This window comes from Scardinius erythrophthalmus (assembly GCF_964197995.2).
Source record: "Scardinius erythrophthalmus genome assembly, chromosome: 8".
NCBI lineage: Eukaryota > Metazoa > Chordata > Actinopteri > Cypriniformes > Leuciscidae > Scardinius > Scardinius erythrophthalmus.
In genome coordinates, this window is record NC_138228.1 from 41,952,655 (window position 1) to 41,969,272 (window position 16,618).

The following is a 16,618-nucleotide window of genomic DNA, read 5'->3' on the forward strand; positions in this document are numbered from 1 at the left end:
AGGCCCTACAGCATGTCAACATGAGCCAATGAAAATAATAGAATCCTTTATTACACACAGATACGGTGACCACAAAAAGTATTTGAACACTAAGCTAAGGGATTGTCGGAGCCCCGATGATCATCTTGAAAGGGACCCCATTCCTAAAATATAAAGCCAGTATATATATATTTGCACTGTGCTGCTCCTGTGGCCTCCTACCTGTTGGTCTATTGGTACAACCTGACAGCGAAGAGGAAGAAAATGCTCTCATTTCCTTTTCTTTAATTTCTCACAGTCACATCATACATCGGGCTGCTAGCACCCACAATATTCACTCACACACACAGAGACAGATGCCAAGATAAAGAATAAAGCGGCCTGTCATTTTCTCCCCAAAATAACATCACAGTTTTGTTGCCTCTTTAGTATTGATCACAGGCACTTTGCAACAAACTCACATTTCTCCAAGCTACTTTTGTCTCCCACATATTCTCCGTCTTCTCCGCCTTTTTCTTGGGTGAAAACAAGAACTACAAATGAAAACAGAGCAAAACTGGAGCCGTTCCTCTGCCTTCATTCTAATTGTCATATCAAACACCTGTAGTTCACTCTGCAGGCTTTGCAATACATTAAGAACAAAAGAAGATAATGAAAGGAGGTGATGGTGCTCTAGATTGCCAAGCAGAACCTCAAAATTGGTCCAATATTTGAAGAGAGCGTAGGCATCTGCAGTTTTGTTCTGATAATAGCTTGTACGCCTCTTTCTTTGCTTCAATAGAGAGCTTCTAACATGCAATGCTTTGCATGCTGGAGTCAACGGCTCTGCGTTTCTCTGTCGTCGCATTTATTTGTGTGCGTGGGTGTGCTTGAGTGTATGCTTTCAGACCTTCCTCGTCCCGCGACGTCTCAGCTGGCATTTCTGGTGATGTGTTGGGGATGCGGTGATGTCATCTCATTCCGTGACAGGTTTTGATGATACGCTCTGAAGTCTGAAAGGCTGATATTGAATGAGGAGTGGTGAAGGAAAATATTCTGCAGGCAGGAAATGTCTGCCGCTGATGTATAGAGCACCTCTGCTTTGGAAGAGATTCTGCTGATCGTTTTCAAAATTGCAATGCAGCGACTGGTGAGAGTTCAGCAGTAGGTCACGATGTGCGTTGACGGAACTTTGGTGCTTTGCTGTGAAACATTTGATTGGTCTTTTTATAGCTTAGGAGACTTCTTTGAGTTATCTGTTATATTCCACTTAAGTCTCAACTTTGTCTCAAAGGAATTGAGACAATTGTTGACATACATTAACCCTAAAAGCCTACTGTCATTGATCATGTTTGATATTAAGGCCAAACGTTTCCTGAAAAACCTGAAATCTACTACATGCCTTCTGTCATCTGAATGATAACTTATACTTTTTAGCGAGTAAAATCCCAGTAAAAAAATACAGAGTTGAGATCATAAAACTCAGCATTTAAATATCATCTTAATACGATTGTTATATAAAGAGAGACATATTTATGATAGTTATATGCATTGTATGCAAGTAGTCTGATAAATTGTTAGAAAGATAGCATTGATTTACATGTCAAGCTATCAGAATTTCATCTTACTTTTTGACCATATAAATATCAGCATATTTTTGCTCTGTTTAGTCCTCTGAATATAACTGAGGTGATTTTTCCTCCTCGAGTTTGAGCTCCATATTCTCCCATAAATCATACTATATGAGCCATAAAAGCCTGATTTATGAAATATGATACTCAACTAAGTCTTTGATTCAGGATTAATAAAATAGAGGTATAAAATGAATGTTGACAGTATATCTAAGAAAATTCGGTCTTTGAGTTTGGTGATTGAATTTATATTGACATCTCTAACTTGATAACTTGATTGCTATTTTGTAGCATGGAAAATCTGAGAATAGTTTGAGACATTGCTGAGATCTCTTCTGAAACTGAAAAGACACATGCATGTGAGATTACTGGAGTCATTTTCTTAGGAAACAAATATCAGAAGCAGGAAACTTGAGCAAAAGTAAAAAAGCTCATTTGTGAAACACTTTTCCTATGGGTTCAGAAAACGCAATTCTCATAAAGTTGCACGTCTCCTCTTCTCTCCTTCTCGCTCGCCAAAGGTCACTAGCAGAACATGCACTGAAAGCCTTATTTGTTCTTTCCGACCTCTGTTTGGCAATGCCTGGGGATTGTTTCCGTATTGCATGTGCCCATTTGATGATAGATCCCTCCTCTACGGCAATGTCTATCCTCTGATGGATCATTCCATCCAGAAGTCGTTGTCTCTCTCCCTATCTGTTTGTAGTAGACCTCACAGATATTGACGGATCAAAATGATACTTATGAAGAAAGATTGTTAGTGCGATGTATCCAATACATGTGTCAATTTTCATTTTTAAGTTGCAAGTAGCAAGACATCACAATAAGACCAGTAATGTGCATTGCGAAAGTAAATAGGTCCATTTTGATTTCTAGGTTGATTTTATTTTATTTATTTTTTTGTGGGGAGCCGAACAATGAGAGAAATTTCTGGTAAATAGTCATTAGTTTTTGTCCGGTGCCACCAGTGGAGCAGAAATGACCCACTGCAGCTTTAAATATTCTACACGCCATGCTTTTCTGCAGTGTTAAATCTTTCAATTCCATCATGCCTTTTTTATGAGTTCATTATAGTTTTATTTGTAGTCACAACTTCCATGGCAGCAGCTGTTCTCCCTTTATGACTCCATATTAATCTCATTCACATTCCTGTGAGTATTTCATTAATAACCATGACTGAGATATTCGGCCTACGCACAACGCATTGAGAACTGTAGTCGCTGTGAGCTTGCAGCAGAATCATTTGTTTTAAAGTCAACATGAAATCAAAATGGACCTATTTACTTTCGGAATGCACATTTCTGGTCTTATTGTGATGATTCATCTCTCCAAAAATGCTTGTAACCATTTTTTAAGTGCATTAACTTGCCCTGCCTCGGAAACGACTTTACTTTTTGGCTGACATATCAAATTGCTCTTACTTTTTAACCCTACAACCATCTGGTTCCATTCTGGTGTGTAACGGCTACTCCAATCAATGCCCGATGGATAAAATCAAGTCCCACTCTACTTATTTTTATGGATGAGTATCTTGACTCAAAAATGCAGCAGGTTGCAGAAGTAAAATGGGATGCAAATGGCTCATAGTAACTTTAAGGGAAGTTTTCATGCACTGGTCTTGACTTTACACAAAGTGTTGTTTCAGACTAGTTAAAAGAAGACATTTTAAATACACTTTTAAGTGTTTATTTATTTGTGTTAATAGATTTCAAATACATATTTTTAGAGGCTGTTTTCTCAAAATGATTTTTTTCAGAGCGGTTTGTTTATATATCATTTGCCTGAACAAACAAAACCTAAACATGGTGATTTATTTTCTGGTTTTTGACAGTAAATCTGTAAAAATTGGACCATCTGTAAAAATCTTTGACTCTCGACCAAAATGAAAAAAAAATAAATAAATAATAATACTAATAATAATAACCTGGCTTTTTTCCAGTGTTCAGATTTCTGTTCTGGAAATGTGTGCAGATTGAATATTTTATTAAATAATGTCTCATTTGCATATTTAACATAACGTTTCAGATTTTTTTGTAGGAAATATTAATGTAATTAATCAACTGGGGAAGTATGGTGAGATCTATTAGTTTCCGTTTTGCCTTATTCACCTGGGGTGTCTTTTTTTTTTTTTCTTTTTTTTTTCAAGTTATGTTTTTGGTCTTTTTGTGCCTTTATTTGATAGGACAGTAGAGATTCTGACAGGAAAGCGTGGGGTGGAGAGAGGGGGGAAGGGGATCGGCAAAGGACCTCGAGCTGGGAATCGAACTCAGGTCGCCGGAGGCGCAGTTGCGCTATATGTCGGCACGTTAACCATGGGGCTATTGGCGCCGACCACTTGGTTTGTCTTACCGTAAAGTGCAATTGCATAATCTAATCACATTCGGTCCAGATTCAATGCAGAACCTTATTGACTGTCTGTAAATGTTCACTGACACAGCTTTGCGGTCCCTGTAGTTTTGTACCGCCGCCTGCGTGGCCAAAAACGAGATGCTAATAAGGCTTTCCCATCTGTCCTTATCATGGCTATAGGGAAACCTCTCCACGGAAGAGCACATATGGGCTATTAAAGCCTCATTCTCATGGCAGGAGTGGAAATGATCCCTCTGGCAAAAGCAGCGCACTCAAACACTGTAAAACCAGTGTTCTGTGCTCATTCTGCTCCACACACATCGCCCCTAAAAGGGTCCGCGTGAGAACCGAAGCCTCCACGTGACCGGCTCCCACAGTAATGGCAACTGTGGCGTCTGTGCGAGAGGGACGCAGCTTACTCCGAGCAACATGTCTCTGCCCTAGCTTCTTGTGAACCGCGTAAGCGGCTGTCCATTGTTCGCCTGCCTGCACCTGGGAGAGGGAGGGTTTTGTGTGTGGAGAACGTGGCAAGGCTGGCACGCGTTTGCAGGAGCTTGCAACAGCGGAAGTGTGGAAGTGATGATAACATTGTGATGAAGAAGAAGCTGTGGAGATCTCAACTCTTCAACAGCTGCGCTCTCTTTCTCATTCTTTCTGTCTGCTTCTCTCGCTTGTGACCAACACGTTTTTATTTCTTTCTACCAGTGTTAATCCCGTCAGCAAAATCGTTGTCAAAAAAGTGTCTTTTCTGTTTCTGCAAAAATTAAGATGCGATGAAAGACGCGTCATGATGACAATAACATGAGTTTTAAACAAAGAAAAATGTAGATAGAAATAATTCAAATGATTCTTTAATATTTCATATCAATGACATAAAATAAACAAGTTTTTATAAACAATATCTTCTACTTCCAGCCAAACCTTTGGAATAATCAAGATTGTTTGATATTGTTGAAAGAAGTCTCTTCTGCTCACTAAAGCTGCATTTATTTGATGGAAAATACAGTAACAACATTAATATTGTGAAATTTTATTACATAACTGTTTTCAATTTCCATATATTTTTAAATGTTAATTATTCTTGTGATGGAAAAGCTGAATTTTCAGCAGCCATTACTCCAGACTTCAAAATCATTCTAATATGATGATTTGGTGCGCTGATTTTAATAATGGATCTTATTATTATCATTTATCAATGTTGAAAACTCTTTTTGCTGCTTAATATTTGTGGAAACGAAAAAGTATCCACTGGAGAAGTCTCAGTGGCTTACACATTCCCACCATTTTTGCACATTAAATCATTAAATTCAACAAAAAAATGTTGGTTTTTGATTGTAATGATATACCATGTCAGTGAAATGAACTAAAAGGTATGAATTCAACATGACAAAATATTGACTACACTCAATATTTCTGTTCAAGAAAAGATACTATTGAAGACTAAAACTGTGTTAAAATGAAGAGTGCTTTCTAATACTCTCTCTCTCTCTCTCTCTCTCTCTCTCTCTCTCTCTCTCTCTCTCTCTCTCTCTCTCTCTCTCTCTCTCTCTCTCTCTCTCTCTCTCTCTCTCTCTCTCTCTCTCTCTCTCTCTCTCTGCTGGATTGAATTGGCATTAGCACTGGAAGGCTCGGTTAAAGCGTGTGCTGATGCTTCATAAACTTCAAACGCAATCTCTCTTCTCCCGAACAGCTATGGACAGGCCTTGCTGAGGTCGGGCAGATTTTTTCCTCTGCTTCTGACTGGATTATACTTAACATTCAGCAGGACAGAATGTGAAATGAAGTGTCCTCCAAAAAAAAACAAAAAAAAACAAGCGACTATGCTTTAGCTGTCTTTCGTACTGGTGGAAATTTGCCCAAACCCTGTGGCCACTAATGCATTCCATATGACCCGTGCTCTGCATGCATGGAACCACCGCATTCGGTGCTCAGACATGGAGTAATAAACATCTGGCTCCATTGAAATTCACCTCGTCAAACGTGGTTATTCTGCACACAATTGGATGGAAATCTACGAACCGGCGTCGTATACAGGGTACAGCGTATACAGACGATTCCACTAGATATAAAGGGTTGAATCTCAAGTACCCTGACCCACCCTAGTGCATCTTGATTAAAAATCTGCTTCAGCGGACGTTCCCCTTTTAAAAAAGCTCTGAGGAGCCGTAATTTGTCAAGTAGTTTGATCGCTTGTCTCATGCGCTGTAGATTAACAGTAGTGCTTTGGCAAAGCTCTTCAGAACTGAATCTTTCATCTTATCTCTCTTGCTAACTATCTCTCCCTCTCGTTCTCTCTGGAGATTTGAAGATAAGAGGAGAGAATGCTTTATAGCTGAAGTTGAATGCATGAGGAGTGTTAAACAATTTAACGGCAGGTTCATTTGCAGGCCATTTAACTGTGCTAGTGGTGTCTCTAATGTCACAACAAGGGTAAAAACAAAAGAAATGGATCTTTCATTGTTCTTGTATTCTGTGACTGACCAGCAGTGGAATGTAAATTACAATGTAAACACATGAACGTAAGAGAAGAGTCATGCTAGCAGGCTAGCAATACTGCAGTTAGGATAAGTTAGTATTACACTTTTTACTCTACTGAATGTGTCTCAGTATTTGTTTATTTATTTATTTATTTATTGCATTTCCAGCATTATTGGTCAGGAAAAACAAGATACAGTTCATTGAACACATGTTGATCGCAGGCCATTAAATAGCCTGTTCAGGGCCGGTGCCAAGGGAGGGCATTTACGAGCTCCAAACGAGTTACTGTACGTACAACCCTCCACAACCAACACACACACACCTCCCTCCCTGCTGAATGTAAGCGAATTCAAAAGTGAAATCGCAGAGTGAGCACACATTCAATACGCATTCAAAAACGATTACAACAAGCTGGTTTGTTTACACTAGAAATGCAAAGTTGAACCAACGTAAACTTGAATATCAACAAAATAATGAATAATGAAACAGCAGATGTAAAAGATAACATAACAAAATACCGAACCTTTACTGTAAAACAAATCCCGTTGTTTTTACGGAAAAAAACTGGCAGCTGTAAACAATACTGTAAAAAACACACCAAACCGTAAACATACTTACGGAGAAATTTAACATTTTAAACATGAACATTCTGTTGAAGTATTAATATTTGTTTTGTACCATAGTATTACACCGACAAACCAACAATCACAGCAGTAATGAGAGTCACATAATCAAAGCTCATTACAAGTAGCCTAGGTCTTCCACAAGAAAGCTAATATTAATATTTATAGAAGGTGCACAGTGTCATTCACACAAACATTAAACACCATCATGGTAACACATATGAAATTTTTAAAATACAATAAACATTAATTTAACAACATTAAATGTAACATAAAACCATAATGTACATAACTGATTATATATAAAAAAAAACTATGAAAACTTTGACGAAACATAGTTATTTCAACAGAAATACATCAAATGTGAAGTGTCACGCAGGGAATTGTGGGAATGTCAATTTACGTTTTTTCACTGTAAATTATACAATGACTTGTTTGTTTTTTACTTCCAAAAACTGTACATTTTTACGGTATTTTACAGTAAAATGACATTAAATGTACCATTCGATCTATCACAGTTATTTACCGTATATAGTAAGGAAACTTTCTGTTAACCAATTAACAGTTTTTCACTGTAGCATTTTTACAGTCTTTTACTGTTAAAATCATGATATTTTTTTACAGTGTTCGTTTTAACAGACAGATTAATTCATAATTAACAAATGATACTGGTGACAACTTGCTTTGATCTTTATATTTACAAAAACTTACCTGAATATTCCTACCGTCTATAAATTGTCTAATCTGTGATCTTGTCCTCTGAGAAATGGTTGACACGAAGCACAAACTTTAAAGCTCAATCTGTTATTTATTATATAATTTTTATTTTTATTTTTTTAAGAGCAGGCTTGAATGCATGATCTATTTTTGCATTTTCCTTTGACATGTCTGAATTTCATGCAGGTTTGTCTTATGAAATTGCTCGAGGTCTAGGGTTTTTGAGGAAGCGGTTATAGCCTTCGAGAGATTCCTTCATCAGAGGAACCGTGGGGATCTGTAATTAAAGATATGAATACAGAGATTTATGTCTTTTCAAACTGTGTGTTGAGTTTTTGTGTGGGAAGTGTTAAAGACTGCTGGTCTCATCTTTATGTGAACAGTGAATAAGAATGAGTGGTGTAAGATGGTCCCGTAATTATCTCATTATCGCGCCTGAGAAAGAGAAGAGGGCAAGTGCGTGGTTCTTTCCATCTCCTTTATCTCTTCTCTTCCTGTCTTTCCCTTTCTCTCTTCTCTTTCTGTCTTTCCCTCTCTATCCTTTTCTGATCTCTCCCTACTCAATAAACAGTATCATGACTGTTTTGACCCCATCTTTTCTCTTATTAACAGATTCGTCTCTATTTGCAGGAGTTTAGTTTCTAAACAACGTTTGAGTTAGCATTATTAGCATAGGATATCTTCATTTACTGATCTGGATAATATCTGATGCTGCTGCAGCAGTGGCCGAGCTGTCCATCATCAGATTTTGTTTGTTTATTCATTTACTTACTTATTTACGTACTTACATCAGATGTGATGCCAGCTGAACTTGAACCACTGAGTTATTCGGAGAATTGCGAAAAGGTCAAAATCCATAATGAGGGCACAGAATGCAGCGCTACAGAATTTGAAATCGAAGGTCAAAATAAATGAGAAGTGTTGTGAAAAAATAATATACAGTGGCAGATATTCCTGTCACATTTGAATGCTTAAATTAAGTAATAAAAAATGTGTTTTTGTAATTGGAAAGCAGTTGAAATAATGGAATGTATAAAATTAAAAACAGTATATTAAAAGATTAATAATAATAAAAAAATAGGAATCTCTGAAATCCATTTTTTTTTTTTTTTTTCAAAAAATCCGTTTATGGATTCAGTTTTATTAGTTTGTTTAATGTAGTAAGCAAAAAGCATGTCTAATAAGTTGAATTCATAAAACTTCAACAATTAAATAATGTATTTTTTTTATTATAGCCCTATATAATATTTTGCTTTTTTTTCTAGAAATTCTGTTATCTGTTGTATTTTTGATTTAATACAAATTTATTATTAAAAATAGTATAATTACTATAATTGCTTCAATAAGTACATACTACTGTACAATGGTAATATATTTCTGTCACAAAAGTTGTCATGAAGTCCTTTGAGTTTGTGTATATATATATATATATATATATATAACATGACGATAGTTTTATTAAATTAAACGGTGAAATGCTGGAAGTTACTCTTGAGATGAAGTTCATGTGGAGTATCGTCATATATTAAGACCGCAGATCAAGACAACACAACAGTATGTGTAGATGGAACCACACTGTTTTTGTGGCATTCCACGTTATACTGTAAAATCCATTTTTTATGACAGGATTCTGTGATTCCATCCGCATTTTCTACATCTGGAAAATCATACAATAGAAGGACATGAGGGTGATTAAATTATGACAATTTGCATTTGGCTGCATGAGTTACTGACACTCTCGGCCTGATCAGGAAGGCCCATGATGTCACCGGTTTGAAGCAGTGCTGCTCAACACGGGTTAATGTGGCATAGGTGACTTCGCTCCCCTTCGTTTAGAGAGCCAAGACCGCTTAGCTTAACGCCGCTACATGCCGCTGACAACTGTTCACGCTCGCCTGAGCAAGCAATCCCTCACACCACGGTGAGAAAATTAAGTTCAAAATGAGAGGAAAAATCTGAAGGGTAGGGGAATAAAAGCAGAGGGAAGGTTAAAAATGCCTACCACAAGGTGAAAATGAGATGAATAAAACATAGCCACACCAACAAAAGTATAAATAAATAAAGGAATACTTGTTGCGGGAAGTAACGCCTGAGTGGACCCGATATTGGGATTCGTTTGAGACGATTTAATAAAATGGAAACGTAAACGAGCCCTTGAGGCGGGAGAGTGAATGTACGGATGACGGGACGGGGGTGTTTACTTGGCTTTTATATAAGTGGTTGAGTCAAGCCCTCCTATTCTTTTGCTCTTGTCACATATTCTGTCCTCCCAGGCTTGACAAGAGAGCAAAATGTGAAGGATGAAGAGGAAGAGAGCGGCAGACAGCAAAACGGCACAAAAAAAGAAAGAAAGAAAGTGAAACGCGACACAAAGAGAAGGCGAGAGATAGCTCGGGATATGAATTGATAAAAAGTCATTGGAGGAGCGTTTCATTTGCATGAAAACGTCAGGGTTTTTAATATATTGATAGCCTCCGCTCACATCACACAGGCTTCATTTGAAATTCGTTCACGCCACGATTCGGAGCAAAGGGCTGATTCGCCATACAAAACTCCAATTATACAAATCCCAGTGAGTGTAGAGCTGGTCACACATACGACAATTAGGATTCCTGCTGTTCTTATGGCCTCTGAGGAGGACAGAGGGAGAAATGGACCATCACACACGACTGTCGACTGTCATTCAGTCATCTTGAAGACATGATGGATGTTCTTAATGAATGTACATTTTTTCCTCAGAGTAAAAATAAATCAAATACAAAAGTAATTATGTCTTTATCATTAATTGCAACTTTATCACCAACCTAATTTTCATTTTATTTCTAATAATTTCAACGTTATTTTGTATAATTTAACCTTTTATTCCTCATAATTGCAATTATATCTCTCCTAATTGCACTTTTATTTTACAAATGAGACTAGTTTTCGTAATTGCGTCATAATTTCATTGCGTTTATTATCTCACAATTGTTACTTTATTTCTCATAATTGTGACTGCATCTCATAAGTTCAGCTTTATTTCTTATATTTTCAACTTTATTTCCCATAATTGCAATTCAGTTTCTCCTAATTGCAATTTTATCTCACTAATGGGACTACTTCTCAAAAAAGTGACTTTATAGCTCATAATTTCAACTTTATATCTCACAATTGTTACTTTATGGCAGTTCACAACGAGATCGGTAACTATAATACGTATATTAGCGTCCACAGCAGCGGATAATATTGTTTATTCCAAGCACACAGTGCAGTTTTGTCGTCTGTTGTTTTAAATGCTCAAGCTCTTAAAACTGGATGGATTCTGATTGGCTGTTCATCAGCTGAAAAAAATAAATCATTCTGAAAATTATTCCAACTATATCAGTTATCTGTGCCATTACCGTTCGTTGTGGCGTGGACTCTGCTATTCTTTTATATTTACAATGATTTTAAGAGATATATCTTTATTGGTATCATTATAGTTATTGTCCTTGGTGTGATTTGAATTGTGTGATATAATTGTCAGATATTACTGAGATATTTACACATGCAAAAAAAAAAAAAAACTCCACACAACATCATCATCAGTTTGACAACACATGTGCTGCAAATACTCACAACAGAACCAAATACAGAAACACGCTGCGAATACTCACAACGCACATGCGATACGGATATTAAAGGAGAACTCTGGTCAATTTTAACATTGAGCTCATTTTTTTGTACATTTGGAGTGCTGTCAATACAGAGAACAACGCCAAAAATCAGTGTTGCCTACACCGAGTTATTCTATTTTTAAAATTTGCACCCTGTTGACTTCAATGGGGCAATTACTAAACCTGCTTTTAGCCTCTTAACATCCTTGATGTGTCATTACAAGTGCACAGCTAATGTGAGTGATTCCTTCTGAGTGAACACGGGTGAATCTGACTGCAGTAGATGTGAAAGATATGTATAAAAATGATGTTATTTAAGCCAGCGCAAATACCTGTGTTTACATCCTGTTTTCGGTTGAAGTCCAAAGTAATCGATTGCCGAGTTCATGCGCGTGATCATAGGTACTAAACCTATGCGCGTGAACTCGGCAATCGACTACTTTGGACTTCAACCGAAAACAGGATGTAAACACAGGTATTTGCGCTGGCTTAAATAACATAATTTTTATACATATCTTTCGCATCTACTGCAGTCAGATTCACTCGTGTTCACTCAGAAGGAATCACTCACATGACCTGTGCACTTGTAATGACACATCAAGGATGTTAAGAGGCAAAAAGCAGGTTTAGTACTTGCCCCATTGAAGTCAACAGGGTGCAAATTTTAAAAATAGAATAACACGGTGTAGGCAACACCGATTTTTGTCGTTGTTCTCTGTATTGACAGCACTCCAAATGTACAAAAAAATGAGCTCAATGTTAAAATTGACCGGAGTTCTCCTTTAAAGTCATTGACTAACAATTTCTCATTAATATTATTTACAGTAATATCTAAGGTGGCCGAGAGAGCTCAATACGCTGCAACTGAGGAAAACACATGTACATAGAAAAAACACCAGCAAATTAAGGCCACATCTTCATCAGTTTGACAACAAGTGCTGCAAATACTCACAACGCAACCAAATACAGAAATGCACTACAAATACTCTACTTGTTTTGCTTCTGTGATGCATCTAATCATATTTACGAGGAAAATAAGATATTGAATGAAATAAAATGTAAGAGGAAGGCGTAAGGCGGGGCGGAGTGATTTCCATATTACAGGTTGCTGAAAAAGAGGGGCTAATAATTAAAAAATAAGAGAACGTATTGACAAAAAGGAAGGTCATTTCAGAGGTGGAGCAAGTTACTATATTTTGAATATGTGGAAAATGGTACACTGATCAGTTATGTAAGACCAGAAATGTGTATTAAGAGAGCAAATAGGATCAGTTTTTATCTCGCGTCGACTTGCGTTTACTCAACCTGAAATTAGCTTCATTCCTTCTCACTTCCGCTGTTTTCTCATTCCGTCTTATCCCTCTCTTTCATCCCCTTCTTCTCTCCGAGTATCAACCTGATGAGGCATTTTAAATGTCTTGATTGGTGTGACATCCCTCCAGCGATGTGAAATTTGTTTGTCTTGCTTGTCATTGCGGAATCGGTCTCAATCGGACTGATATGACACTGTGAGCTCCCACACGCTGCCTGTTGCATAATTCATCCCTCCGCAGGACGTACATGTGGATTTTGTGTATCATTAAACTCTCACCGCAAGGACAACATGGCTGTCAAGGCAACTGAAGAGCAAGCTCAAAACTGCGCGTCGGGGGGTCTGTGCCGCCCAGCCGTGGGCAAGCGCCGGCACGTCCCACGAGCCTCGGCGGGCGAGCACCTGGGCGAGTTTTGAGTGTGCTGGACTGATGGAGTGTGAAGTCAGGCCTGTTCTGCTCTCTACGGGAAGTGACTTCCACTTTCAGCTCCCACTAAGCTTCTGCCTCATTATCCAAATAAGATATTAGCTTGTGCACATCGTCCTCTCCATTTTTTTTTTTCTTTTCTTTTTTCGACCTCTTTCTCAACTGGGTGTGCGAGAGATTTTTTTTTAGGAGAGAGAAACAGCTACACCCAATCCATTTGAAGTTGTTCGATAAAAGCACTTTTCTATGGAAGCTTGTTTCCGCCACAGATAATTCACCACAATTCTGACTTTTTTTTTTTTTGTTTACATCTCGATATGTGATATATATTGCGATATAAAGTCGCAATTGCGAGTTATAAAGACAGAATTGGGAGATATACTAACAACTTAAAACTGTGAGAAATAAACTCGCAATTCTGACCTTTTTGCTACGAATTGCATATTTATATCTTGCAATTCTGACTTTATAACACGCAGTTGGGATCTATAAATTCAGAATTGCATGATATAAAGTCGCAATTGCGTGTTATAAAGTCCGAATTCTGAGGAAAAAAAGTCAGTCTTTTTTTCCTTAGAATTGGACTTTATAACTCGCAATTGCAAGTTTATATCTCACAATTCTGAGAAAAGATGTCATAAACTCACAACTGCATGTTATAAATTCAGAATTGCGAGATATAAACTTGCAATTGCGAGAAAAAAAGTCAGAATTGCAAGTTTATTTCTCGCAATTATGAGTTTATATCTCGCAATTCTGAATTCTGCTAGATGTAAACTCGCAATTGTGAGATAAAAAGTCTTCCATACTTTTCTGTCCTTCGACATATTTCTGATTGAAACAGGGAGTTTCTGTGGAGATATATATATATCAATTGGAATAAGAGGGAGGGGCATTTTCATGCTGGAGAGCATTTGATTGTACAAAGTCTGCAACATGAGTCAACATTTTTTTTCCCAGAATAGAAAGACTGTACATTTAAAATGTGTCTAACTTTTACCAGTACAAGCATATAAATGACCTTAAAGCTGATGCACATGGCTAAAAGTAAAACATTTTGTCATTATTTTTATTTTTGTTCATTGGATCTTTAAACGCAATCAACTCAACGGCTGTTTTCTATGCAAGTAATAGGCCGTCCAGTACTTCAAGTAACTCATCTTTTCTTAAATGATCAAAGTCGGAGATCTTCAAAACTGTATGCTAAGCTTACAATTCAATGATATATTTAAGTCAGAAAAAAATGTCATAATAAATTGTACTTCTTTAGAGGAAATGACAGCCTTTTTAACAAGCAGAAGTTTGCTTCTGAAGCAGGACAGTTTGAGGGGAGACAGAAAGCATTAAGAGAGTAGAAAAGGGAACGGGATCATTAAAAAACCTTGAGCTGGGATTCCAACATGGAGCGCAATATGACAGCAATCTTACTAATTAACCTGGTTTACCATAAAGACTTGCTAGTTAAGCTAGTTAAGAAAAGAACATCCCGCTAAATATATTCATATATACATGCAAATATATAATTTATTATATTGTATATTGATTATGTTTATATATAGTCAAATTTCAGCAAATTCAAAACGAATTAGCATATGATGGCATTAATAGTAATGTATTTAATGTGTCTATTAACAGTCATAATATTTACATTAAAAATATATATACAAAACATGAAACATGAATCAAGGTAGTCACATTTTCCTCTTTTTTTTTCTTTTTTTTTTTTTTTTTGGACAGTTCAGCAACAGCACTATTTCTTTTGGGTGAAAAAAAAAAAATCTCCAAACAATTAGTTGTTTCCATATCATGAGCCAAAATCACATAATACAGCATTATCGGCATAATGCATTCACATGGGGCTAGGATAATTGAGCTAGAATGAAGCTGTTTCCCCCTTTTTAAAGTTCAATTGTCAGGCATTTTGCCATTATTTTGTCAGGTTGGTTTGAGGAGAGACAGAAAGTGTTAGGAGAGGAGAAAGGGGGTCATGAAAAAAACTCGAACTTCGAAGCACTGTTGCACAATTTCTCACAAGGCTCTGATTCTGAAATCTTCCTATTTAAACTGGTGGTAACACTTTATTTTAGGGTTCAGTTCTCACTATTATCTTGTAGCTTAGGATGCATATTACTAGGATGTTGGCTGTTTATTAGTACATATAAAGCACATATTAATACCTTATTCTGCATGACCACATTCTACATCTCTTAATCCTAACAAATACCTAAACTTAAAAACTACCTTAACTATTAATAAGCAGTAATTAGGAGTTTATTGAGGCAGAAGTTGTAGTTAATAGTGAATGTGTCCCCCATACCTGGTTTACCACAAAGACCTGCTGGTTAAGCTAGTTAAAAAGCATCCAGCATCAATAGCAAAAGCTGATGAACAACAATGTTGTGTTTATCAACATGGCAAAACTTCCTTTCAAAAGCAACCATATTACACACATATATATATATATATATTAAACTTGAATTAAACTTAAAGTTTAATTCAATGTAATTTGCCATTTCTTTGTAATTATTTGAGAAATTTACTGGCGATTTCTGAGTGAAACTTGTTTCTAAGTAAATTCTACAGATTTTTATTTTTTTTTATTTTTTAAGATGTCTCCCATTCATTTCAAAACAAGGTTTCCTCCTCCTCCCGTCTCTGCTCCGTCACCCGATGGGAGCAGCACGACTGAAGACATCCACGACGCATATCTGCGATTTATGACTCCCCGTAGTCCCCTCCTTCCACGGAGGCCATTTTCTGCTCTCTGTGGGAGGAGGTGTGCTGTCTGTGATGGAGTATTCACACTGCAGGACACACAGCCAGTGCAGAGTTTTCTCTGTCGTCTTCCCTTCCCCTCCTCCTGTCATCACGCTGTCGGTTACTGTTGTGAGCATCAGTCCTGGGAGGGTGTGTAAGTGGGTCAGACTGTAACCCTGGGTCAGAGCCTCAGCAGTGAGTCACTCATTAGACAGAGCGTACCAAAATTATCCAGAAACAAAAAAACAGACCCAAAAACAACACAGGGGAATCTAGCATGCTGTTTATTGTGCAGTATGTACTGCACACAATGTACTATATTTGAAATATGCAATAAGCATATAACTTAGTTAGGAAAGTGCCGTATTTACTTTTTGACAGAAATGTCTTGGTTAATATGTCTCTTAAAATATCAGATAATTTTAACTTATAACACAGCAATGCCACTGTCCAAAAAAAAAGTATGAATTCATAATTAATTCAGTAATTCAAAGTACGTTTATATATATATATATATTTATTTTATTTATTTTTTTTTCAAAATAATAATGATGTATTTGAAAGAAAATGAATGAAGAAATGTATGTTACTACTGTACTTTTTAATGTATGGTTGATTTTAGAGTCAGAAATGATTTAATGCGTATACTGAAAAAAATTGGTGTTGATTTACATTAAAAATGTTTTACTTAGAAATGGCTAGTACATTTCACGAATAATTACAAAGATTTC

The 16,618-nt window shown here is 36.8% G+C and overlaps 1 protein-coding gene across 2 annotated transcripts in view; it reads left to right on the forward strand.

Moving 5' to 3' along the window:
- nectin1b (nectin cell adhesion molecule 1b) overlaps positions 1 to 16,618 on the forward strand; it is a gene marked incomplete at its 3' end in the record, with an annotated part of 250,842 nt that overhangs the window by 86,843 nt on the left and 147,381 nt on the right. The gene's annotated exons all lie outside the window — the stretch shown is intronic.